Source organism: Phyllostomus hastatus, unplaced genomic scaffold (assembly GCF_019186645.2).
Source record: "Phyllostomus hastatus isolate PE091 unplaced genomic scaffold, TTU_PhHast_1.1 phas_scaffold_21, whole genome shotgun sequence".
In the NCBI taxonomy this organism is placed as follows: domain Eukaryota; kingdom Metazoa; phylum Chordata; class Mammalia; order Chiroptera; family Phyllostomidae; genus Phyllostomus; species Phyllostomus hastatus.
In genome coordinates this window covers 31415524-31442259 of record NW_025334017.1, presented here as the reverse complement: position 1 = coordinate 31442259, position 26736 = coordinate 31415524, and the positions used below count along the sequence as shown (strand labels likewise).

Here is a 26736-nt window from a genome sequence, read left to right as displayed (position 1 = left end):
TCATTGCATTAGCTGTCACACTGGTAATTCTAGAATCGAAGGAAAAATATAAAGGTTTTACAAACCTTTGCGAATGCACTGATAAAATAATTTATAATCATTGGAAAGCATGGCTGGGTCCTGCTGAATATTTTCTCTCCTCTAAATAAGGCTCCCTATTGTCCCAGGCATGTCTTACATACTAATTCCTGTGCCATCCCCCGACCATACATACACCCTCATCTTTCAGGGTGGAGACAGACCTGATGAGCATGGGGTCACTTTTTCACACTGGCCTGACTCTGCCCTTGAGATGGGATATTTGGTGAACTTCCAGTCTCATCTGAAATATGCATCCAATTAGAGGAGACCCCCAGAGTCTGGTGTTGCCGAGTCCTGAGTGCACCCAGCCTCACCTCTGGCTCCTCACCCTGGAGGAGGACTTCATAAACAAGTAGGGACACCTTTGCTCTGCTCACCTCCCAACCCCTGCTCAGGAAAGCCAGAAAACCCGTGACCTGGAACATATGCTTTCTGAAACTTCAGTGATGATTCTACAAAATAAACCTGGTTAGGAAATTTCTCCGTCTGGTGCTGCTTCTCAGGACTGTGAGTCTTCAGTCTGCACCCTGAGATGCGCTGTGAAGACCTGAGTTGTGCTGCTGAGCTGCTCCAGGAGGCAGCAGTGGAAGGCTAGCTGAACACACTCCTCAGCAAGGCCAAGAGCTCTGAGCGGGGGCTCCCATTGCATGGGCCCAGCAATACGCCCCTTCACCTGCCCCCTGTGCCTGCCCGCAGGCCCAGGGCGGCTAAACGGGTTTTTTAGGATGCATTTTAAAATTACAAAATTGCTCATAAAGCATAAAAAAAAGCAAGCCAAAATGAAAAATTGCTCAAGTCAGTGATATATGACCTACTTAATTTTTGTGCTTCATGTGGAAAAGATGAGATGGCATTCAAGGTTGTGTTTTATTCTCCAGAAAGAGAATGATTAAACTTAGTATGTAATCTCATTTCATATGGAATGTCCCTCTTTTATATATGTTGCTAAGTGTGTCATATTTGTCAACTGCTATAATTTATCATTTTGATATGAGTGCGAGATTGAGACAGTGATTAAAGATTCCAATTATATGTCAAAAATACTTTTTTGTGTTTCATAGATTCAAAGGGCATACACTGTGATAAACGGTTACAATTGATAATACACAACGTGTGGGTTACAAGTATAGTATGAGCTTGGTTAAGAAATTAATTTGTGAATTTATCTTGATTTTCCCACTACCAAAATCTAGTAAGTTACAAAAATATAATTTTATGTTTAAAATTTGTTTTTAAGTGTGATAGCATATCATAGAAATGAAAACTTAATGGTTTCTTATAGAATTTTATGCTTTTTAACAGGGTAACATTTAATTTCATAAAAAATAAATAGCTAAAATACAATGTGAAAAGCAAATATTTTGATGGGCGTAATAAGCAATATCAATCATTTTGATTTAATTATTGTACTCACTGTATTAGATAAAGTTATTTATCTTACAGGAGGAATAATAGTATCATCAAATTCCATTTTCAATACTTAGTACACAATTTTCAGCTTTAAAATGGAGTTTTAGAAATTTTCCCATGCCACATTGGACAACATAGTTTATAATAAGTCTTCAATATTTCAATAAAAACTATATACCTTTTCTATGTAGTGTGATATGTTAACTGTTCAAAAAGTTCTGTAGATTTTGTATACTCTTTAAGTCAAAAATTTAAAAAGTGAATCTGTCATTTTAATGAGTGTGGGAAGATGTTGTCAAAACCGTACTTAATGGAATGCCATAGTAAGCAAAGGAGAAAAAGCGTGGTTTTCAGTCGGTCATGCTTGGCGTAGTAGAGGGAGAAAATCCTAGTTATTCTAAGGTTATAACAAGCTAACGTAGATGGGAAGTAGATGATCAAAAATCAAAAGAAATGGAAGAAACTACTCTGAACTAATACTAATTCACAATACTCTTCGAACCATATGTCAATGCTTCCTTATGTAACAACATGTGAATTGACCTCAAGGCACTGTTTGTGGTCGTTTCAGTATTTCAGGTAACTAAGTGTTCGTTTGTCATTACTCTTTTGTAAAATCTAATTATTACATTAATGATAACATTTCCAAATATTTAGATAAAGTAATTGAATCTTTCTAAGTAGTTTTCTTCATATTCATTTGCATTTATAGTAATTTCTTTGGTTCTCTATCATGTTTGAAGACCCTTATTGATACATTTTCTTCATTCATGGGGCTGCTCATGAAGACTTTCTTCCTCATTTCACAAACAGTTCTCTGACGGTGTGCTCTTGCAGCCAGAACTTTCAGCACTAGTCATCACAAACTATGCTTCATAAAAAATTTCATCATGCCCTGGCTGGCGTAGCTCAGTGGATTGAGTGTGGGCTGCAAACCAAAGTGTCGCAGGTTCGATTCCCAGTCAGGCCACATACCTGGGTTGCAGGCCACGGCCCCCAGCAACTGCACACTGATGTTTCTCTCTCTCTTTCTCCCTTCCTTCCCTCTCTAAAAATAAATAAAGTCTTTAAAAAAATTTCATCGTTACTTTCCAGGTAGACATACTATAGGATTTTTTTCTCATAGAGATATTTGAAGGAATTTTCCCAACAAAATGAACATTTCCATCTGTGTTGGTCTTATTTTTATTTTTTTAAAGATTGTATTTACTTTTAGAGAGATAGGAAGGGAGGGAGAAAGAATGGGAGAGAGACATCAATGTGCATGAGATACATTGACTGGTTGCCTCTCAGATGCTCCCAACTGGGGACCTGGCCTGCAACCTAGGCATGCGCCCTGACTGGGAATCAAACCAGTAACATTTCTGTGCATAGGTCAGTACTCAATCCACTGAGCCACATCAGCCAGGGCCTGTGTTGGTTTTATATTGCTGCATAACAATTGCCATTATCTAGTAGACAAACAGTACACAAACTAAAATCTCATGATGTTGTAGGTCAGAAGACTGGGAGGGGCCAGCCAGGTTCTTAGCCAAGATCTCACAAAGCCACAGTCAGGGTGTTGGGTAGCACTGCGATTAAACCTAAGGCCAGGGTCCTGTTCCAAGCTTATGTGTTGCTGGTATAATATTTGTTAGCAGTAAAATAATTGAGTTTCCTATTTTCTTGCCAGGTATGGACCGGGGATTTTTCTTAGTTTTTATAGGCTGCCTGAGATTCCTTACTCTCCTCCCTCCAAAGGCAGTTCACAGTCCGGCGTTCTTCCAGTTCAGCTGGAGCACACCTCTCTGACTTGACCTCCCTGTCCAGTTGGCTAAAAGGGAGCTGTATATAGAATAACACGATCACAGGAGTGACTGTTGCATTACCACTGGCACATAATGTAAACTAATGAAGGGGGAATACCCCATGATATCCATACATTCCACTACACTCATGGGAGGGGGTGGAAGTCTTGGACCCCATCTTAGAATTCTGCCTTGCAGATCCTGTCGAGTAACTCATTTGGATGATAGTTGAAAATGTGATTAAAAAATACAAGAAGGGAAAGAATAGGAGGTTAGAAGACACATTTTATAATCAATTAACCTAAATGGCTCCATTTTTTAGCTAAAAACAGATATAATTGATGGGTTCTTTACATTTTTTCCTTCACTTTGGTATATTGATTTAGGTCAGTAAATAGCACATTGTTATATGCAAATGCATAGGTTAAACACAATTTCATTATAATCTTATAATTAAAGTGTACTTCATATTTTCATTTTTAAGGATTTTCACATTTTAGTATGAATGCGTTTTTAATACTGAATGTCTTTCTTCTTAGTGGAAATGGACATTTTTAGGGTAATGGAAATATTTTTCTAAACGCTGGACATGGCATTACAAGACCTAATACTTAATGCTGACTTCATCACTCAGATGTTGTAGGCTCAGGTCCTCTTAATGTAAAATGAGTAATATAATACTGATGCTACAAGGTCGTTTTGAAGATCAAGGGGGTTAATGATGCAATGTCCACAGAGTAGTGCCTTATATATAAACACCATTCAATATATTTTAGCTACTATTTTTTCTGTTACACCATACATATACAATATATAGATATATATATTTAACATTATATATTGATGCATATTTAATATTAATATCACATCAATATAATAATATACCGAATACATAATATTGATATATATTATAATGGTCGATCATGTTATAGAAACCCTTTGAATTTCTGTTTTCTCAAAAGGAACACTATATCCAAGTATTGGATTTGTTTTCCTTAGAGTGTTGTCAAATAAGACAATGGATGTGACAATTTACCCAAGTATTATTTGGGCCAAATAAGTTATGCAGAAGTATCCTCGGGTAGGGTTTCTTGGAATCAGATTGTTGCTGATGGAGTAATTCACTTTCAGATTGAACCAAAGAAAGAAATGGCACTTTTCATACATGCACAAACACACACAATTCTGCTCCTGTGACAAATGTCAAAACCCTGACAGAGGCTAAGAGAAGTACTAAAGAGTTGTTGTAGCTCTGAGCTAACAGGTGAGTGCTAGAGGCAGTCCTGTTGGATCATGACAAGGTACTGATTCCAATGGACTTGAGAAGAGGGTACAATGGAAGAATGGCAAGTCTTGTGTAGAAACTAATTGAATAATGCTTGTTACAAAAATACAGTCCTTTAAGTAAGTGCAAAACCCAAAAATTCTTAGGAACTTTATGGAGAATTATAAGGTCCCTGAAGCAAAGAACAGACATCTTTGTATAGACATTGTGGCTAGAAGAGATGATACCTAGAACCTAAGTAGCTATGTGCCAAACTATTACAGGGTATTCTTTTGATCATTTTGATTAATTATTTTCTCCAAGTAACAAAGAAACAATGGAAACTACTGACTCGTCTTTCAAAACTTTATAGTTCTCTGTATCTACATACTACCTAGAACTGTGAAGCTTCTGAGATTTTGTTCTATTTGAAAGTTAACAAGTTAGCCTGCCATAGTTTCACAGATGCTGGCATAAAGTACTAAGTCAGGGACAAATGACTTTAATACACACAGTAATAGAAATAGCCAAACTATCAACAATCCTTTAGGTCCCCAGAACCTGTTTTCACAGGGCAATGAGAAGAGGGCCTGGTGATGCCCACCTGCACAGTGAGATGTGCTATCGGAGAGGAACTCTGCAGTTAGGGATCTTCTGTAATAGATACCAAGTAAACAGGCTCTCTCCTCTGGAAGGAGATACTACTTTTATATTGCTGCTGAACCAGGATAGTAAATAGCTTTGCTTACAAGATGGGGAAAACACAAGAGGCATATTCCAACATGTAGGTACAGTGTTCTGCTACCACAGCTTCAGGATCCAATAATCTTAGACAATTTCAATCACTTTTTAAAATTCCAAATAAATGATACCTCAAAGTATAATTATATAAAGATCCTTCAAATGTGTAGATGCTATCTAAAAATTTAAGATTTTATTGGTCATATTTAATATTATTTTTAAAAGTGCTTAATAAACTATAACATTCTATATATACTTTAGGATATTGTTGTAAATATCATTGGAAAATAATGCGTTCATATTCCTTTGTCCACCTTTTATACTGAGAGATATTTGTTGAACTATCTTTCTATAGTGTGAGATAAACCTACTCCATAATTTCATAAGCATTTATCCATTTACATTTCTTTATACAAGTAGTCTCTCATTAAATCTTTTTGTACAACTTTTTGTTTGTTTCATACCAGGATAGTATTAGTTCATCAGATGTGTTGAAGAGATTTCCTAACAGAGTTACCACAACATATACTCCAGATGGCTGGAAATAATTAAATTTAAAAAATTATAATATGCAGTTTATAAAAAATATAGCAGAATATCATCAATTCAAGGGAGGGGACAGCTTGCTAATTGCAAAAACTATAAAATATATCACTAAGGAAACTATTAATAGACAAATAACATGTGAAAGCTGCTGAATAATAATAACAACAATAAAGTTTTTATATTAAGGCAAAAGTAGGGATTTAAAATGCGAAATCTATAGGGAAATACATGTGATTTATATTAGATTCACATTATATACATATAACATCATTATCTCTGATATAACATTTGTGAAAAAGATTAACTAAAAATTACTAAAAAAACAAAACAAGCCAAGAGCATGCAAATAAAAGACTTTAACCTAGAGTAAATTTATCATTAACACTAATGTTAATCTTACAAATTTTTTTGTTTGTTGATAGGAAAAAATGACAAAAAGATCTTTTGAGCTTAGTAAGCATAAAGAATAAATATGAGATGAAGTAAAAGCAATTAAAAATGTGTTTAGAAGAATTATCAAATGAAATCTTTCAGATGTAAGTTGATTAATGTAAACAGAGGGAATTTATGTTACAAATGCCTTCTATTTATGAGTTAGAGAAAAGATTTGAGTTATGGAAACAATAAATGGTATATTTTCATGTACTTTGGATAGTACACAGCCTTTTTGTAAATGAGAATTCACTTTACAACAATTTTGGAAATTTTGTTTGTTTATTTTTACATAATTTTAAAAGGTCCACCTGTGTGTAATTTCAAAGACTCCAAGTTATTAATTTTAAGGAATTAGCCTGCAAGTCTGTTATTTTACATTTGAGTTATATTTAAATTTCTTTAATTATGACCAGTTGTTATTTAATTTTGCTCTTGAGTCAATCTGATATAATTTTATGTACAGTGGAAAACATGCTAACAATATCAGTTATTTAACCCTTATATATTTCAATAAACCATGCATATCATGTTCCTAGCAGTTGTTTACAAACATACTGAGGTACGTTTGTCACATGAACTAAATTTTGTCATAGAGATCTGCTTCAATTTCAAATTTCAGTTACCCCATGACCATCTGAAATTGATAAAGTTCAGTGTACCCATATATAAAAATTAACTGGAAATAGATCAGAGACCTACATATAAGACAAATGAATTACATAGAAGATAGGTACCAAAGTTATGGACCTTGACTTTAGAGTGTTTTATGAATTTGAACTTGAACATAAGGGAAATAAAAGCAAAAATAAATGAATGGGACTGTAGCAAACTAAAAAGCTTCTATACAGCAAAAGAAACTGTCAACAACAACAACAACAAAGGCAACCAACCAAATGGGAGAAGATATTTTCAAACAACAGCTCCGACAAGGGATTAATATCCAAAATATGTAAAGAACACATACAGCTCAACACCAAAGAATCAAACAATTCGATTAAAAAAATGGGAAGGGGATATGAACAGATACTTCTTTCAAGAAGACATACAAATGGTCAGTAGGTATATGAAAAGATAGTCATCTTCACTAGCTATTAGAAAAAATGCCAATCAAAACTACAATGAGGTAGCACTTACTGCTTGTTGGAATGACTACTACCAATAACTAACAAGCGTTGGAGAGTTTGTGAAGTAAAAGAAACCCGCTTTCACTGCTTGTGGGAATATAAACTGGTACAGCCAGTATGCTTGTTCCTCAAAAAATTAAGACTAGAACTACCTTATGACCAGCAATCCCTCCTCTGGGTATCTATCCCTCAAATTTGAAAATAGTTATTCACAAAGATATATCCATCCCTATATTTATCACAGTATTATTTATGGTGGCCCAGACATGGAGACAGTTGAAGTATCCTTTGATAGACAATGGATAAAGAAGTCCTGGGGCATATAAGCAATGGGATACTGCTGAGCCATACAAAAAGAAGAAATACTGCCATTTGTGACACCATAGTTGGACCATGAGAATACCATTTTAAGAGAAATAAATCAGAAAGTTATGAACTGTAATAATTCACTGTATAACATTTCACTTAGTTATGAACCATAACATTTATCCTATGTGGGATATAAAACTGAAAGCAACAAGTGAACAAACAAGAAAAACAAAGAAAAATTCATAGACACAAACAGTGTGCTTACCAGAGGGAAGGGGGTGGTAGGGAGATAGTAAAGGGAAAAGGGGTTCAGGTATATGGTGACAGAAGATTATTTGACTTCGGGTGGTGGACAAGCAATGCAATCTACAGATCATGTAGAAATGTGTACTTGAAATCTATATAATCTTATTAACCAATGCCACCCTAATAAATTTAATTAAAAAAGAAAGTGCAAAACCAAAAACAAGATGTGTGCAATCTAGCATTACTTTATATATTTCATTCCATAAAGATATATGATGATGATAATAGCACAGTTTAAATAAATCCTATTTAAGTGACAGCTGAATACTTAACACCTATTTCAATTTTCTCATGTTAACATGTCCGTCAAATAGTCTATATTACTTTTTTCACATTTTTTGCCACTTGAAAAAAATAGGTGTTGAACAATACTTTTCAAAGGCGTTGTAACACTAGTTCATTAAGAAAAGTAAATACAATTGTTGATGTGATTTTACTAGAAGCTTCAGTGAGTGTTAGGATCATCAAAAGTTCTCAAAAATATTACAGGGAAAATGTGTGGAATCATGCACAATTAACAATTCTTCAGTTATGTAGGATTGAATAAGAATATTAGATCAGAAATATAAAATGAGAATACTTATTGCTACATAGAAAATGCTAGAATATTTTATTTTAAAATTAGTTATGACTAGTAGGAATCTTTATCAATTGGTGTCAAATATAATACAATTATGCAAAATTTATAAATATAAATGTAAATAAATGATTAGAAATTAGTAAATTATATTACTATTAGTATAAATAAACCATTTCTATTGTTTACTAATTATATGCTAATGAAAAATACACTGAGCTAGGTCATAGAACAAAAGTTTGCTAAAACTTTTAACAAACTTTAAACTTTTCAGCATTAAAAAACTGAAAAGTAATGACTCTGACCTAGTTCAGGGTTTTCTAGCTTGTACACAGCTACATATATGTATGATGTTAGACATCATGGCCCTAGTACAGGCTAAACCATACTCACTTCTAGGGTTTTTGTTGTTTTACTCTGTTTCTGCAATTATGTCTCTTGTGTACTATCTTTTTTTTCTAATAAATACTTCCTATTGTTTTCTGTAAAGGCATATGATATTAGCTTTCCTCTTAAGATAAACAAAACTAAAAAAACAATTTTTTGTGTCCCTGAATTACCTCCATCCCTTGCTCCATCTGCCTGGTACTCCTTACAATGAAGTCCTCACAAAGTTTTCTGTATTTTCTATGGTCACCTTCTCCATTTTTAATTTACCTCCTTGAATCATGTTAATTAGGACTTGCCTCCTTTATTCAAATGACTCTTATGTCAAGGTTACCAATGATAGAAACATTGATAGCTTTAAAGGTCAATTCCCAAATTACTCTAACACTTTTTAGTATTTAATATTTTGTACTTCTCTCTTCTTTTTAAATCATTTCTATCACTTGTCTCCCAGGGTTCCCTATTTAATCATTGATTTCCCACTAGTGCACCTTAATTCTTTAGACCCCTTGTGCTGTTCCTCCGGCTTGTATGTGCTGTGAACTGACCATATCGTTCTTCAATAGTGGTCAATTCATAACACATCCTATTGACCAAAGGAAATTTATTATTCAAGCTTCTGAAGGGGTCACTCTGGTGATCTTGGCTAGATTCACTCATGTTTCTGCTTATCGGGTAATCTGATTTACCTCACCTAGGACAACTGGGGGAATTTGGCAATACCCAAACTTCTCATCCACTGACATCATACGTTAGGCAGGTTCTCATGCCTACACCAGAGAAACTATCATGAGAAACAAGAAAATGTACAAGCACTTTTCCAGTCTCTGCTTGATTTGGTCTAACATCCCATCAGCTAAAGGAAGTCACACAAGTAAGTCAGAGATCAGACCGTGAGGGCATGGCACAGTTATACGGCAGAGGGCATGTGTAAGGGGCAGACAGAATGAGTAAATTGTGACATTTTTGGAATTATTTCACTATATTTGCCCATCATATTTTCCAATATGATGTCTACCTTAATTTCAAGTTTTCTCATCCCCATGTCTTTCTCAGTAAATGGCAACATAATACATTGAATTGCTGAGGTCCAAACACTTTGGGGTCATGCTTTGTTCCTCTTATTCTAGCAATTTACATCTAAGGGAGGGGAGCAAATGCTGAATCAAAATATATCTTGAATCTTACCACTTCTCACCATTCATACTACTGAGACGCTAGCCTAAGTAACCATCATTTCTCCCCTGGATTAAATTAGACTACTACACTAGACTCTACCAGGTTTCCTAGCTTTCTCTCTTGCCTTTCCTACACCAGTGCATTCTTCAATAATGGTCAGTTCCTAATGCTTACTTAACTCTAAACCTTTATATGACACTTCCACTTATATCTAATCAGTCCGATTCTAGTCACTTGGAACTTGGCTGCACTGCAGGCTGGGAAATGTAGTCCATATGCAGGATGTGACTATTGCCAGGTAAACAATGTATTGCTATGAGAGTAAGGAACAGAGGCCAGTGGGGAACAGCAGGGAGTCTCTGCCACAGTGTCAGAATAAAAACTAGCATACATTCTTGCTCAATATTTTGTATGAAGATTAAAATAATGTGGTTCTAAAAAGTAATAATGTGGTTCTGCCAATAAAGAAACATGAGGCACAGTTTTATCTATTTATTAATGCATTTCAAAATACCTATGATGCACCAACCATATTCTAGCCATTGTATTAGAACACCTTTAAAATGGCTCTCAGGATGCTTATGATTGATTACCTGGAGAAAAAGAAATAAAAGCAATTAATTTCCTAATAATTCACAAGAGTATTTACATCTTTTTATATGGACATAAAACAATTCAGTCTGATATATATTATCATTCTGATCTACCGCAAAAGAAAATACGACACAATTGACTTACAGATAGCAGTGTTTGTGAGCCAGCTCAGAGCAGGTCAGGAGAGAGCACACTGTGAATCTTCTCCACACTGCCACCAGTGACTTCATGACGATCCCTCGAAGTTGGCTCTATTGCAAATATTTGCACTAGGAAAAGCAGCAGATTTTTAAAAGCAGGATTTTGTTGTTGTCGTTGTTGTTGTTTTTTTCCTTTTTCAGAGAACTAGCGATTAAACATTTACCAGCCCAAGGAAGTAAATGTCAGGCTGACGACTGGAAGTCCTCATTCTCTATAGCCTGCCCCTCTCTCTCTCCCGTGTTGGTTTGAAGCAGAGTTTTCCACAATCCTGTGTTCATAAGAACCACCTGGTGATCTTGTTCAACGACTGATTTTTATTTCGAACATTTGGCAGGGGGCTCAGGATCCAGCATTCTGAACAGAATTGTAAGTGATATCAGCTATGCTATTTCACACGCCACAAACCTCATGATATAAAATCTTTTATTTTGTTTTAAAATTTTCAGTGGCAGTTTTGTCATTGTGTTAATTCCAAAATAGCATCAGTTGGCCATATTTTAGTGGCTTCAATATGAGCTGGAATTTCTTGCAGCTAAACTATCCTAATTTTCCTCCTGTAACATGGCTGAAATTGATGTCAATCACTTTTCATAGTTAGAAATAAAAATTAAATGGAAATGATGTCTCTGCACCGTACTTAGTCTCAATGTTTATTACCAGAAAGCAGTCCCATTCTCCAAATTACAAATATAAATCAGTTTTTCTACAAATCTTACATTCATAGCTGTTTATAGTTGTTACAATGTTTTTACAGAAATATAACTTATGCTCTTCTTAATTTCCAGTGCAATAAACATTATCCATTTTATGACTTTAAAACAAATAATGAAAAATAACAAAGTGATGAGTCAGAGATCAGGTGATGGAGGAAGCTTTTATTTTACATATTAACAGAGACTAAAACATAGTCTCAATTTCTAGTTAAATTATCTTTTCTTTATATAATGGACTGAAAAGATCCACATTTTTTTACATTTACATATTCTAAAGTAATATTCTTGCTTGGCATTTGGAGAATTAGAAATGAATGATGTTTTTTGTCTAATAAATCTTCCTGCGACTCTCAATTAAAGGCATGGCTATACATTAATGAAGGTATAAGAGAATTTAGTTCTTTCATATCTGTTTATCTTCATTCATCTCCTGTTCTCTCACTTCTGTTCTAGATCCCAGACTTCTTTTTTTTTAAGGTTTTATTTATTTATTTTTAGAGAGAGGAGAAGGGAGAGAGATAGAGAGGGAGTGAAACATTAATGTGTGGTTGCCTCTAGCACACCCCATACTGGGGACATGGCCTGCAACCCAGGCATGTGCCCTGACTGGGAATCAAACCTGTGGTGCTTTGGTTCACAGGCCCACACTCAATCCACTGAGCTACATCAACCAGAGCTAGAGCTAGATCCCAGGCTTCGTGAACTACTCATATTTTTCCAAATGTGTAATGCCTTTATTTAATTGGCTCTCAAAAATTATTGTTGAATGAATACTTGAACTAGTGAATAATTGAGTGTCCATTGTAGTCCAGTGATGATGACTTTGATATTGTGTGTTGCTAAAAAATAAATATAATCTGAACAGTTGTTCTAAAACACAGGTGGCAAACTCATTTTCACCGGGGCCACATCAGCCTTGCAGTTGCCTTCAAAGGGCCGAATGTAATTTTAGGACTGTGTAAATGTAACTACTCCTTAACTGTTAAGTGAGAGCTCGGTGCTGCTGCTTGGGTAGAAACAAGGTGCTTGGCCAGATAAAACAAAGGGGAAGGCCAGATTAGGACCGTGGGCCTTGTGTTTGCCACCTGTGTTGTAAAAGGAAACCTAAAAGTTTGAGGTAAATTAGAATTCTCAGGATTTCCACCCCAATTTCATTTTTACCTCTTTTATTTAAACATAAATGAGGAAGTTCTCTCCATTTTTTGACATAGTATTACATTTCAATTACGCCTCTCCCTCTTTGGCCAGATGATAGACACTGTTATTTAATGTTATAAAGGAAAACCTAAATCTCCTCTTAAAACTCCTGGTGGATTTTAATAGCCTTTCCAATGGCCAAATTCATTTTTACGTTAATGGAGCATTTTGTTGAAACTGATGGGTCATTAGTCTCCTGTGAATAGAAACTCCTGGGAGCAACCTTAACAAATCATTCCTATTTGGGTGCAGTGCTTGAACATTATAAGTTGTATTTAAGGTGTCTTTATAAAATCTGGAGTTAATGATGGAGTGCTGAGACTAGCTGTACTCTTGGAACATTTTCAATGCATATATATCAGGGTTTTACAATTTTACTGAATCTTTTTAGTGCAGGTTTTCTTTTTAAAAAAGTGTATAATTCTAAAAGATTCTGAAATATTAATGTATTTCAACTCTACTTCTCCAATATGCATAAAGAACATTCAGAAAATTCTAGAAGAATACAACAATGAGTTAGCTTTTATTTATCTTCTTGTTATATGAAAATAATGACACAGGTTAGAAATAGTGTCTTCAGTTTTACAGGTGAAAATTAATGTAAAATATAATTTATTAACAACTAGCCTTTAATTAAATTTATTTTTTTAATTTTCCACCTGCGAGATTAAGGAAAGAATGCTCATTGAAATTCCAAACTCATTTGAAACCCTCACTGGACAAACAGACAATGGTTAAGTCTATATTTGATCAGAAAATTTAAAAAAACTTGTTAAGGGTCAGACTGGATAATTAGAAGCTGTACCACTATTATCTTCAAAATCATAAATGTGTTTCTAATCACTAGATGCAAAGAGAAGAGACCTAATTACATAAATTCAAGATATTCCTCAGATTCTAATTCTTATAAACTTTAACTTAACAGCCAGGATAAGAGAGGTATATTTCCCCAGTTCTATTGAAGTATGATTGACAAATAAAAATTGTATATATTTACAGAATATTATGGTATATTTGATGCACAGACACACTGTGAAATGACTACCACAATCAACCTAACATATACATTACAGAGAGGCACATTGTTAAATGTGCTAAATTTTTTGAAAAAGATGGAATAGCAGAACTTAAGTGTGGCAGAATGGAGGGCCTTGCTAGTTTTCAGAGGACTATCTAGTTGTTTCATCTCAGTGGGCAGTGTCAGAACAAAAAAGAGAGGACTCCAAAGTAGCAATTAACTCTCAGCTCAGGATACAGGTTGCAAAACAGAAGACTATAAACTATATTACTTATTCTATAAAATATCCAGACTGAGAAATAGGGTATGACCAACTGGGTCATACTCAGTATATTTAAAAGAATCTTCTGTACTAAATAATGGTGTCAATTTGGATGTGTCCAGGTTTACAGTGGATGAAGTATATTTAAGAAGTATGACATTGAATTGTAGAGAAATATTGAAGTTTTTAAAAAATTTTAGCTTTTATGATATATAATTGACAAACAAAATTATAAGACTTATGTCTGAAAGAAAAGTCATGTAACTAACTATATCCCAGGTTCAGAAATGGGGTGGCACAAACTGACCCAGTGAGGACATCAATTTCTGTCTGCACACAGGAGCTAACTACACTTTCTATCTTTGTGCCTGGGGATAAGCCCTGAAAGGTCTGGTTTGCTCCAGTAGAAAACTAATTTCTTCAGTATATGTGGCAATGGTTATGACCCATGAAAACCTCTCACCAAAAGGAAGAAATGAGGTATGGGAAAAGAAAGAGACTTGAAAGGAGATGAACACATGGTCCAGTGACAGCCAGAGCAAAAATAGAGCCTAGTTGAAGATGATTAAATATTATCATTACAGATCATTTTAAAGTGAGAAAGTGAGAAAGTGAGAAAGTGAGATAGGGAAGTATGTAAAATTACTGAGTAGTACAATGCAAGTGAAAAATAAAACTGATTTTTAGGCAGAAAAATATGAAAAAAAAGTCAATGGTACTTGGCTAATGAGTAAATTATAGCACAAAGTTCTGTCATTCCAGGGAAGGGATGAAATAGCAGAAAGAAAAGTTTGACATAAAATTGATAAGAAAAATAATATCAGTTTGTTTTGTCAGCTGACCAGCGCTAATGTCCCCAGCAATCCCTTAACTCAGGAGAAATGCGAATCCTGGCTTGGGAAATCTGAAATAACTGTGGCCTATGTGTTGGTTTAATTCATATCTGGACTCACACCCTCAACTTTTCTTTGAGCTTTAGTATCCATATTATTGATCTGTGTCCTAGTTAGGAGAAAGAACTAAGTTCCCGCTCTATCAGGTGGGGGAGTCCAGCCCTACATCTTCTAGTTTCATCTACTCCAGCAGAACATTCATTTCTGTTTGTCTCCAGTTTTGTAGAATGCCTTTTTCTATTCTTCATATACCTGGCAGCTCCGATTGTCCACTATTAGGGCTTCTGTAGTCTCTTGATAGGGACAAGAAGTCAGTGTCAAAATCAGATGCTAGCCTTTCTTAGTTTGGTTTGCCTACCACTCTGGAAATTCTTATATTTATATTCAGTGTATCTCCATGTGCTGTTTATGGTTTTGAGGGCAGAAACTTAAAATTTTAGTAAACTATAGACTTTCTCATGTAAAAATTTTCTACCAAATGCTTTACTCCAATTTTTGACTTTAATATTAAAAAATGAAATCAGGCCAGTCATAGTAGAGGAGGTCATGGAGAGTGAGCAGAAAGTAGAGAGATGAAAAGGTTTCTTTTTTTCCCTCTATTGAGTTTTAGTGAGTGGTAGAATCCAATCTATATATAACAAAGAGACAGTTGAAAGTTTTTTTGAAAGCAGAAGAATAAAGAAAAAGAAAGTGAAAAGATTTTCATAAAATTAGAAAGGATTAAAGAAAAATAAGTTGACATGTGTTTAATCTTTTTTTTTTCCCCTACAGAATTACAACCTCATGTCCCCTTGTGGTAAATAGAGAGAAAGCTTTTAAGCCTTTGTGGATTATTCTTTGGTGCTATACAGAATTGCCAATAGTTAGTTAAAGAGTGACACTTGCTTGCCCTGGCTGGTGTGACTCAGTGGATTAAGTTCAGGCCTGCGAACCAAAGGGTCACTGGTTCAATTCCAAGTTAGGGCACATGCCTGGGTTGCAGGCCAAGTCCCCAGTAGGGGGTACATGAGAGGCAAACACACATTTATGTTTATTTTCCTCTCTTTCTCCCTCCCCTTCTCTCTAAAAACAAATAAATAAAATCTTGCAAAAAAAAAGAATGATACTTGCTGTGAAAATCAATGTTGCAGATATTGTTTTATAGTTTATGAATATTGATTCATCAGATAAATTTTGGATATTATTAATTTTGATGAGTGGACAGAAGCAGAGAAGGAAAGATTACTAAAAAAAGGGCAAGGGATTTATAGAAATTAGAAAGACAGTTGCTGGGAAGCCATGGCATTTTTTTTGAAAGTTGATTAGATTTTTAAGGATATTTTTTCCTCTGATATAACAGCAGTATAAAAAATAGAGTAAATTTTACTTTATGGTATCTGTGAAAATATATTTGAGTATAATATAATGAGTGCTGATTAGATACTAAATTTCTCTGAAGGTGTATGTGACCATATCATCCTGAATTGTTTTATATGCACACTTATGAAACCCATGGGAGTTTTGAGTAGAAAGTACAAAATTTATTTTTTAGTTTTTATAAAAAGACATGAAAACTCTGTCAAGTACGTCAGGGCAATGGTCAGATTAAGAAGAACAGAGATTACTAAAGCTAATGCATTTTTACCTCATAATTTCCTAGACGAATATCTAGCACAGGGGTCAGAAATTGATGTGTCATATTCGTTTCCAATATGCTGAATAAATACTCCCAATACACCATGGTGGTTTCCTTATGAAAGTGTTTTTGGATACTATATTATTTAAGTTGTTTAACCTAATATTGATGTAATAGTTTATTTAACTTTTCTAAAAAATGAAAATCCCAAAGTAAGTACAGAATTAGGGAATTCTTTCACTCTCAGACATTATATATATATATGATATTTTATTTTCTAATAAAAAGTATATATTAACTTTTTATTTTTTCCTGTGCTTTTTTAAAAAAAGAATAAATAAACTTAAGGAGTGAAAACTGTATCTCTCATACCATTCTTCTTCTGACTCAAGAATTCTAATATTATAGTTAGTTTGAGGTTTCAGCCACAGTCTAGACTAAGGGCCTGGAACAGTTCAACTATTCAATGTAAACTCACACCCAAATTCACTTTCATCTATGGGATACTTAGTGCTTTCTACTGCTGTTCTTTGTTTCTCCATCATTGTAATTGAGTCATTGACAGATGCAGAAATGGGGACCCTTTTATCAAAGAAATGATAATCTACAGTATATATTTATAAATACTACAAATGTCATAAAGTAGGAGACATGCCTAATTCACTTTGCTGATTCTCATTTACATTTTGCACATAGTAGATACTGAGGGACTCTATTATTTTTTATATAATCTTCTGTAAACAGATTTTAAAAATCTTATAGCTTAATCCCTATCTGGTACTCTCTGAACACAGAACACAATATTCATACCTTCCTAAAGTTCTGTTATTCCTATTTTACTTATTTTAGTGCCCAATTATGACCTTCTTAAGTATGGTTATTTTCCCAATTGGTTGGAAGCTAATATCTGTAGTTATTGTTGAGTAAGTAAAAGTGTTTGTTTATCAATTAACTTCTTTTATGTCTTTAAGCTAAATCAATACCTCTTCTGCAATTAGTATGTTTTTATATATGCATACAGAATAATTGCCCTGTTTTCCAGTTGGCCATCAGCCCATCCTTCCTATGACCTACTGTTTAAATTATTGCTTTTTGCTCTTCCTCTTTCTAAAACCAACCAGAGGTGATCTCTGAAAATGGTTTGCTATTCACTTGACCCAGAAAACACCACAAAAGCATGCAAATCAAGAGGTTCAAATATTTGTGTTCACTTTAAGAACACTCGTGAAACTGTGCAGCCCATCAAGGGTATGCTTATTTGAAAAGCCACCAAGTATCTGAAAGATGTCACTTTAAAGGAGCAATGTGTCCCATTCCATTGTTACAACAGTGGATCTGGTAGGTGTGCCCAGGCCAAACAGTGGGGCTGGACACAGGGTCAGTGACCCTAAAACAGTGCTGAGTTTTTGCAGCACACACTTAAAAATGAAGAGAGTACTGCTGAACTTAAAAGTTTAGATGTAGAGCACATCCAGGTAAAGAAAGCTCCCAAGACATGGTGTAGCATTTACAGAGGTCACGGGCAGATTATACCATACATGAGCTCTCCCTGCCACACTGAGATGATCCTACTGAAAAAGAGCAGATTGTTCCTCAACCAGAAGAGGAAGTTACACAGAAGTACAAGATATTCCAGAAAAAAACTGAAGAAACAAAAGCTATGGCCCTGGGGTAAATTCAGCATAAAATAAATGCTAATAAAAGTAAAAGCAGAAAAAAAGAAATCATTGCTTTCTTTCTTCAATACTATTGTCATAGATTAGTTCTGCTTTTACTGTAAACAAGACCCGCAAAGTCTATTTTTACTTAAAGCAAGAGTAGCCACATCAAGTACTTTAAAATCCAATGCAATAGTATATAGTATTGGAAGTCAACAGCGTGATAATACATAGTATTAAAAATCAAAAACTATATGTGTTCAGCCCTGGCTGGCATAGCTCAGTGAAATGAGCGCGGGCTGCGAGCCAAAGTGTCGCAGGTTCGATTCCCAGTCAGGGTATATGCCTGGGTTGCAGGTCATGACCCCCAGCAACTGCACATTGATGTTTCTCTCTCTCTATCTCCCTCCCTTCTTTCTCTAAAAATAAATAAATAAAAATCTTAAAAAAAAGAAAGAATGATTTCCTTTTAAAAAATCAAAAACTATATATGCTCACAGCAGTAGCATTCAATAATAGCCAAAATGTGGAAATAACCCAAATGCCCATCAACTGATGACTGAATTTTTTAAAAAGTGGCACAGGATTCCCCCACCATCTGAAAGTACAGCCTTCTCATAAACTTTTCATGAGCCAAAGCGGCATAAAGCAAGGCATCTCCCTGCTTACCCAAGGTTTGTGTTACACCACTTCCCTGTACAAAAGACTTACATTAATAAAGTAATGGTTTTTTTTTTTGTAAAAGCAAACCTTCTCTTTAGATTTCACATGTTAGCAAAAACAGGTACTATAGTATGTCTTTCTTAAAAGCAAAGTGGTGAAGCATGAACTTTGGGAAGTGGGGTATATCTGTATATCTATGTGATTAAATATGCTCAACCATTAAAAAAGAATGAGACAGTGATATTTGCAATAATATGCATGAGCCTTGAGAACCAAAGAACAGAAGACTATACACTAATATTTATTTTATAAAATATCCATTATAGAAAATCTGTAGAAACCCAATGTAGATAAAGTTTCCAGGGAGTAAGGGAGGAAGAGAATGGGGAGGACTGCCCATTGGCAGATGAGGTATCTCTCTGAGGTGACGAATGTGTACTGAGATTAGACAGCAGTGATGTTTCCATGACTGTAATTATACTAGAAACCATTGATTTTGGCACTTTCAAAAAGTAATATGTGTGTTCTATGAATTACATCTCAATGAAAGTTTATTAAAATGGGGTATAAGTAATTTTATATGGAATACAATTTTCCCCTTAGGAAGAAGTTGATATATATTATTTCTGGGCTTTAGAGAGATATAAATATGCAAAGGAAAATAAAAATCAAGAAATATGATCAAAATATTCAAAGTAAAAATCACTTTAATCACCTTGCAAGTTTATGCAGGTCTGTCTATTACAGATTCCAGTCAATTTTTAAATTTATTTGTGTTTGAGTATAACTTTTAAAGTAGCCTGTGAAAGTCTCTGGGATATATCTTTCTGCATTCATAGAAAGAGAGGAAACTTTTCATTGTTTCTCTTGAAAATAATATGAATAGTCTGTTAATGAAGCCTTACCAAGAGTCCTGGCATGCATTCTAGGTGTATAATCTATGCCCTGATTCCCTGTAGAAGTTTCCAGTTTAACAGAGAAAAATCAAGTCTCATATGTAGTAGAATTTTACATATCATTATAAGTTTGCTTGCAAACATTTCATATTTAAATATTGCATAAATGAATGCATTTCTTTGTTACCACAGATCTGTGTCAAAAGTAAATTAATTTCCCTTAAAAATTCAAAAGTATTTCAAAGTCCATTATCTTACCTAACAATGAGTTCTCACAATGGAGCAGAATTGCTGTTAATGACACAGTGGAAACGGAGGGCGATGTGATGATTATCTAATCACTTTTCTTTACTATGGTGTTAGCAGGATTTCTGATTTTCAGATTAGTGAACTTCAGCCATTCTGGCAGCTGTCCACAGAAATTTTCATCACTTATTGTAAGTCACTGGATGTTACAATAGAATCCAAGTCGCAGAAATGGTACAGAGCTGACTGACTCAATTACAATAAATTGAAAACATTAAATGTCTCCTCAGCCCCTGAAATGATATCTGATAATACTTAGAGAAACAAAAAGAACTCCATTATACTAAGATTTCATTTTGGCCATTAAACTAAAATATATGGGAGTGAGCACATGTCCCTAAAAAACCCAAGGTTAACTCTAAAATGTTGATTATCTTTTGATGCAAGTAACATAAAGCTATTTAATATATTCACATTAACATTTTAGTTCAGTAATTATCATTTTATTAAAATTAAACTCTTTCATTTTAAATTAATATCACAATTACTCAATCATGAGGGAAAGTGAAGAAATTTTTTTTTGTATAATAGTGTTAATATTTTTAGTGTAATGCATATTTTACTTATCTAAAATTGTGTATGGATATTTAGTTATTTTTCACATAAACAGTTACCTTGCTTATGAAATCTTGTATTCAGTGCACATCAAGACCTTTAAAAAAATAACAGCACTTTTTAGCGTCAGTATGGATGCTTTTCTGCAAAAGTCAGTGATGTGTGTCAGAGAGCTGGATAGAATCCTCCCACTTGAATTGTATTTTTCATTTTGAAATGACATCCGTTCTTTGCAATTTCTAATACTTAATGTCTTCGGAGCGACCTCTTTTATTGAGAGATTTTAAAGTGTTTTCCTTTCTGGAAAATTGTACTTCTTCACTCCCATTTTGTAACTCAACCTTTTGTACTTGAGACCTTCAGCAGCCTCTAGGCATTCAAGTACAGAGCACTTCCAAATGGCGTTCGAAGTATTCATCTGGACAATAACGTACTAGATATATTTTCTATTGTATGATAAAATGCTTTCCTGATTATTTAAGATGATACAAATTCATTTTGTGAAAAGATACTTTATGGAGGTTTTTTTTTCATCATAAGGTTAATACTATTATTTATAAAAATTTTATTTTTAAGTATACATCACTGGATTATTAAAAAGAAAATGAACATTTACTGATTGGTCCCTGTTTCCAGTTATGTTTCAAATATGTTTTTAATTATAATAGTTTGACTTTAGATATTTTAAATTTCCTACATTTAGTTTTCCATGACTCATGTGTTTTATTCTTTTTCCAACCCTTCTATCTTGTCCCAGTTACCACTGCTGTGTAAAAAAAATTACCATTTTTTTTTTATGTCCGAGATGTGTCACACATGGCTGAGAATAGATGCTCGCTGTCAGCTGTGAGCTCAGCTGGGCGAGCACGTGTACATGCCCTCTCCGACGCGGCAATCTCTGGATCCTGGACTTCTTCCACCGCAGCCAGGTGTTCCGAACACAAACGCTCCACCAATAAAGCAGAAGCTGCGTTGCCTTTTGTGTTCTAGCCTCAGGTGTCACGCAGCATGTTACTGGCTCATTCTACTGTTTACAAGCAGTAGCAAGCCTGCCTGCCTTTAAGTGTTGGGAACAAAGACTTCACCTCTGATTAAGAGGAGTATCAAGTAATTTGTTGTCCTTGTTTAAGGTTGCCTCAGTATGCAGTCTACTCCCCAATTATTTACATTGCTCCAACTGGAGGCACTCACTCCCTAAGGACTTCACAGTAATACCCATTATTGTATTATTTATCTCTGAAGGGCTGTCCACAACCTTGCCACTTAATTCAGGCCCTTATGTCCACGAGGTTACTTAGATATAGATCCTTGAGTAGATCATTCCTCTAGCTCCGGACACCATGGACTGTAAGGGGCACATTATTTACTCCTCCACAACCTGACCTCGGCACACACAGTATGCAAGGTTGGGATAAACATCAAATAACTGCAAAGAGAAAAAAAAACTGTTAAAAAGCGGGGGAGGGGGTTCCCTGGAGTGGGACTCTTTGACAGCTGGGTGGAGCCCTCTTGATTCTGTGGCCTTTAAAAGTGCGGTTTGGCCTCCTCCACGCTGGATCTGCAATGCTGTCTGGCAACCAGGTGTGCTGAGATGGATGGGAAGCTGGTGCTGCAGGTGGAAACCAGAGGCCCCAAGTGAGACCCAAGGGCTGCGTGTCCTTGACCTGTGTGGACCTTGGCGAACTGGGGTCTGGGTGGACAGCACAGAGTCCCGGCGGCTAAGGAGCTGGTTGTGGCACCAGGGCCAAAGGTCCCGAGTTTCCAGGGCCTAGTCCTAGATACTATGGGAGTTAGGGGCTTAGGAGGTGGTGGCAGGTGTCTTAGAGTCCCCCTTCCCCCCTTGACCTCTGGGAAACCTCACTGCTTCTTATAGCTTTGCTTCTAGGGGTTTCTTTGGCATTTTGCTGGCTGCCTGGGAAGCAGCAAGGTGGGCTGGAGTAACAAGGGAAAGGTCTCGAGTAGGTCAGGCCTAGTCAGTACCCCTAATGGTACAGAAAGGCGATAGCCCACCATGAGAGAATATTTAGGATTACTGTTATAGGTTGAATATTTGAAAATGAAACATCAAGGAAAAGACTGGATCCCAACACCCCTAAGAGTAAGGAAAATATACTAGAACACACTGTGGCTGAACATGTACTAGTTTTAACATTTCATGTGTTCAGGGATGGGTAGTAATCCAGGGAGGAATTCACAGGGCATTAGAAGCAGGGAAGCACCAAAGAGCTCACTGCTTTTGGTCACTTCTAAATGTGACTGAAAGGGCAGGTCGAGGGAAACTGAGGCCCAGAACTGAAATGACTGGCCCAGGGTCATGTGATTAGTTTAAAGATCATGTTGCGATTCCAGCTGAGAGTAGTGGTTGAAGTTAAGACCACGTTCAAGACCTTCATCGGCCAACTGTTGCTGTGTGAACTTGGACAGCTTACTTACCCTTTGTGCTACTGTCTCCCCAAGTAATGGACAAAATAATGCCAATGGAGTTATTTTTAGAATTAAATTAAGATACGTCTCAAGTAGGAGACCCTGACACATATTAACTACTCGGTAAATAATGATTGCAATCCATTATTATAGTGAGAATGCTGTTAGTCCACTGCACTGATATTGTAGTCTTTGAGTTGTTTACGTCCTGTTTCCCAGGACTTGAAGTCGCATTGATGGTGATAGGAGGAAGAAACCACCTTGTGGGTTAGCTGTTAGCCTGACACGCGTGATTGCTGGTTGAGGGATGTTAAACTGAGCAGGTTATTAAAAGTGTGGGGAAGACAAAGGTAAACCACTGTTAATTCACTTCCTCTAATTTAGGAAGGACAACTTTTTGCTTAATTTTTTAGTAAGTAGAGAGTTTTTGAAGAGAAGTGCATTGTTTTTCAAAATCATTCTGTATCTCAGTCCTTTTTTCAGCTGTGTTTGAGCTTCATCAGTAGAATCACATGTGCATTTGCTATAATTATACTTAGAAGAGAGGTAAAGAATTGTGTGGGAGTTCTGCATACCAGTCAGGGCGCACACACAAGCTGGCTAAATGAATCTTGCGAAGGCTCTCATGATCCGTGTTATTAGAGTGAATTGCAGAACAAACAGATATTCTAACCTATCTAAAAATGGGTGTCAGCATCCCTCCTCACTTTACTGTATTAACTCCACGGTTCAATTAGCACATTATCTTCCAAGGACCAGGAGGGGTAAAGGATTTGTCAGAAGTTGTTACTGCAATTTTGTTAGTCATGCTATTTGCATTCTTTCACTTAACAGAGTTCACTTTGCCCTGCACTATAGCTTTAGGGGATTAAGTGCCATTTGGTAGATATAAATGGAGGCTTAAGAGACTTGAATTTCACGCCCAGCATGTCAATTAGCTTATGAAACACCTTGGTTTCCAATGAGAACTAGCCTGCATACCTTATCATTAGGGGCTATTGGGAGGTACAAATAAGATGGTGCATGTGAAACTATTTTGAAAGTGTAGTGAGCTGTGCAAATAGGAGAGTGGGCAGCTCATAAATGGTCCTAGGAAATAAAAGTGCTTGAACATAATTGTAACATGGACTTTACAATAGAACTTTGTCAGGAAAGTGTGGGTTGAATTCACCACTGCGACAAATGTAATTTTAAATTAAACTTCACTGTGACCTGTGAACATTATTTAGAGAATTTTGTCTTGAAAGAAGTTAGGGAATCTTTAGCAATATGTTTTTGAGTGTTTACAGCTTAAACCTACTTAGCTTACAGGAAAAAAGCAAGTGCTATGGAAAATTAATTCCAATGTCTCTATTAATGGAAAACAAAATTTTAAATGGTAAATAAGATATTAAAGATATATTTTAGTTTTTAAAAATATTTTATTTATTTATTTTAGAGAGAGAGGAAGGGAGGGAGAAAAAGAGGGAGAAAAATATCAATGTCTGCTTGCCTCTTATGTACCACCTACTGGGGATCTGGCCTGCAACCCAGGCATGTGCCCTGACTGGGAATCAAACCGGGGACCTTTTGCTTTGCAGGCCAGCACTCAAACCATTGAGCCACATCAGCTGGGTAAAGATTTATTTTAAATGGATGAACCTTTACAATAAAGATCACTTCAAATTCTACATATTTTCCCCTTTTAAATTAAATTTTTTTACCATATTTACATGTAGTAAAACAAGAAGGTACAAAAACAAAACAAAACAGTAGTAAAATGGTTTATGTGATTGGGATCAAATTTACTTTAAGTGGTTATATTTTCCAGTGTGAGACTTAACAGTTTCTTATTTGTCTTACAGCTCAATAGTTTTAGAACAATTAAAACTTAAGTGGCATTTCTGGGCAATACCTAGTAATAGTAAACATCACTGCTAATATTGAGCATGTGATGTAAATTAGGCACAAGCATAAGCACTTTCCATGGCTTGTTTTTACAACAATTTTGAGAAGTGGGTAGTGTTATTATTCTCATTTTAGAGATGAAGAAACTGAAGCCCAAAAGTTAGTAATTCACCCAGCATGCCAACTTTCTAAGTAGCCAAGGAGGAATTGTGATTTTTGAGTTCCTGCTCATAAACACTACTCTATGTCTATGACCTAAGACAGATTATGTGATTTATCTTAGCCTTAGTTCCTCATGTATCAAGTGGGGAGGATAGAACCTCCTCCAGTTCTTGTAGGATTAAATTAGACAGCCTAAGGTATCTAAAACCCATGAGATTTAAAATTTTAAAAGGTTATATTAATAGATGAATGGATGAAGGAACAAATGCTTTATTTTTTATTACTACCTATTTTTTAAGTTGACTTTATTGGGGTGACATTGGTTCACAAAACCATTCAGGTTTCAAGTACAAACTCAATAAAACAATCTGCACACTGCATGTTGTGCTCATCTTTCTGTCCCCATTCCTCCCTGCTGTGTCCACCTCCACCTAGCCCTTTCTCTCTGGCTATCACTACACTGCTGTCTGTGCCTGTGTGTTATATATATACTATCAATTTTTTAAAAGATTTTATTTATTTTTAGACAGAGGAGAAGGGAGGGAGAGAAACAACAGTGTGTGCATGCCTCTTGCGCATTCCCTACTGGGAACCTGGCCCCCAACTCAAGCATGTGCCCTGACTGGGAATCGAACTGGCGACCCTTTCTCATGCGGGCACTCAACCACTGAGTCACACCATTGAAGGCTACACTACCTATTTTTAAAATCACTTTTTAAAAAAAAAACAACTAAGAACAATAGCTGGGTCATTTCTTCTATTCTTCTTTTAATTTCTCATGGCTTAAAGTTGAAATTTCATGACTTCTCTTAAGAGACAAAGTCGCACAAAGAGAAGCCCAGAGCTAAATGGGTTCACTGGTGAATTCTACCAAATAGGGAATAATTAACACCAGTCCTTCACAAACTCTTCCAAAAAATAGAAGATGGGAGAACATTTCCTAATTCTTTGAGGCCAGAATTGCCCTGACACCTAAACTGGACAAACACTTCACAAGAAAACAAAACCATGGACTAATATTTCTTGTGAACATATATGTAAAAATAGACTTAACTTGAAAAGATACAAATGTAAAAATTTAAATTTAACTGTAGTTGAACAATAAAAATAAGTAAATAAATAAATAAAAAGTAAAAATAAATTGAACCTGCATTTGTGTTAAAGATATTTCTCTCTTTTCCCATTTTTTAATTGATATTTTGGGATTGACATTGGTTAATAAAATTACATAGGTTTCCAGGGTACGATTCTGTAATACATCATCTCTCTATGTATTGCATGATCAGTACTGCAAGTTAAGTCTTCTTCCATCACTATTTACCACACTATACCCTCTCCTGCCTCCCTCCACCCCCCTTTCTGAATGATCCTTTACTGAGGATAAAGCTTATGCCTTTGAGAGGTAAAAAATATACTACTTAGTTAGTGTTTGCCCATTTCTAAAGTTGATTCAAATCTGGTTATCTGAATTTGCTAACATTTGAATGCAGAATGCAGAATGTGTCTGCTTCTGTTAAATAGAATGTTTTGTTTAGCTGGCATTCAT

At 35.4% G+C, this 26736-nt stretch overlaps 1 protein-coding gene across 3 annotated transcripts in view; it reads left to right on the top strand.

The window, feature by feature from the left end:
• The window catches only part of CSMD3 (CUB and Sushi multiple domains 3), an 891194-nt gene that overhangs the window by 117905 nt on the left and 746553 nt on the right, over positions 1–26736 (top strand). The gene's annotated exons all lie outside the window — the stretch shown is intronic.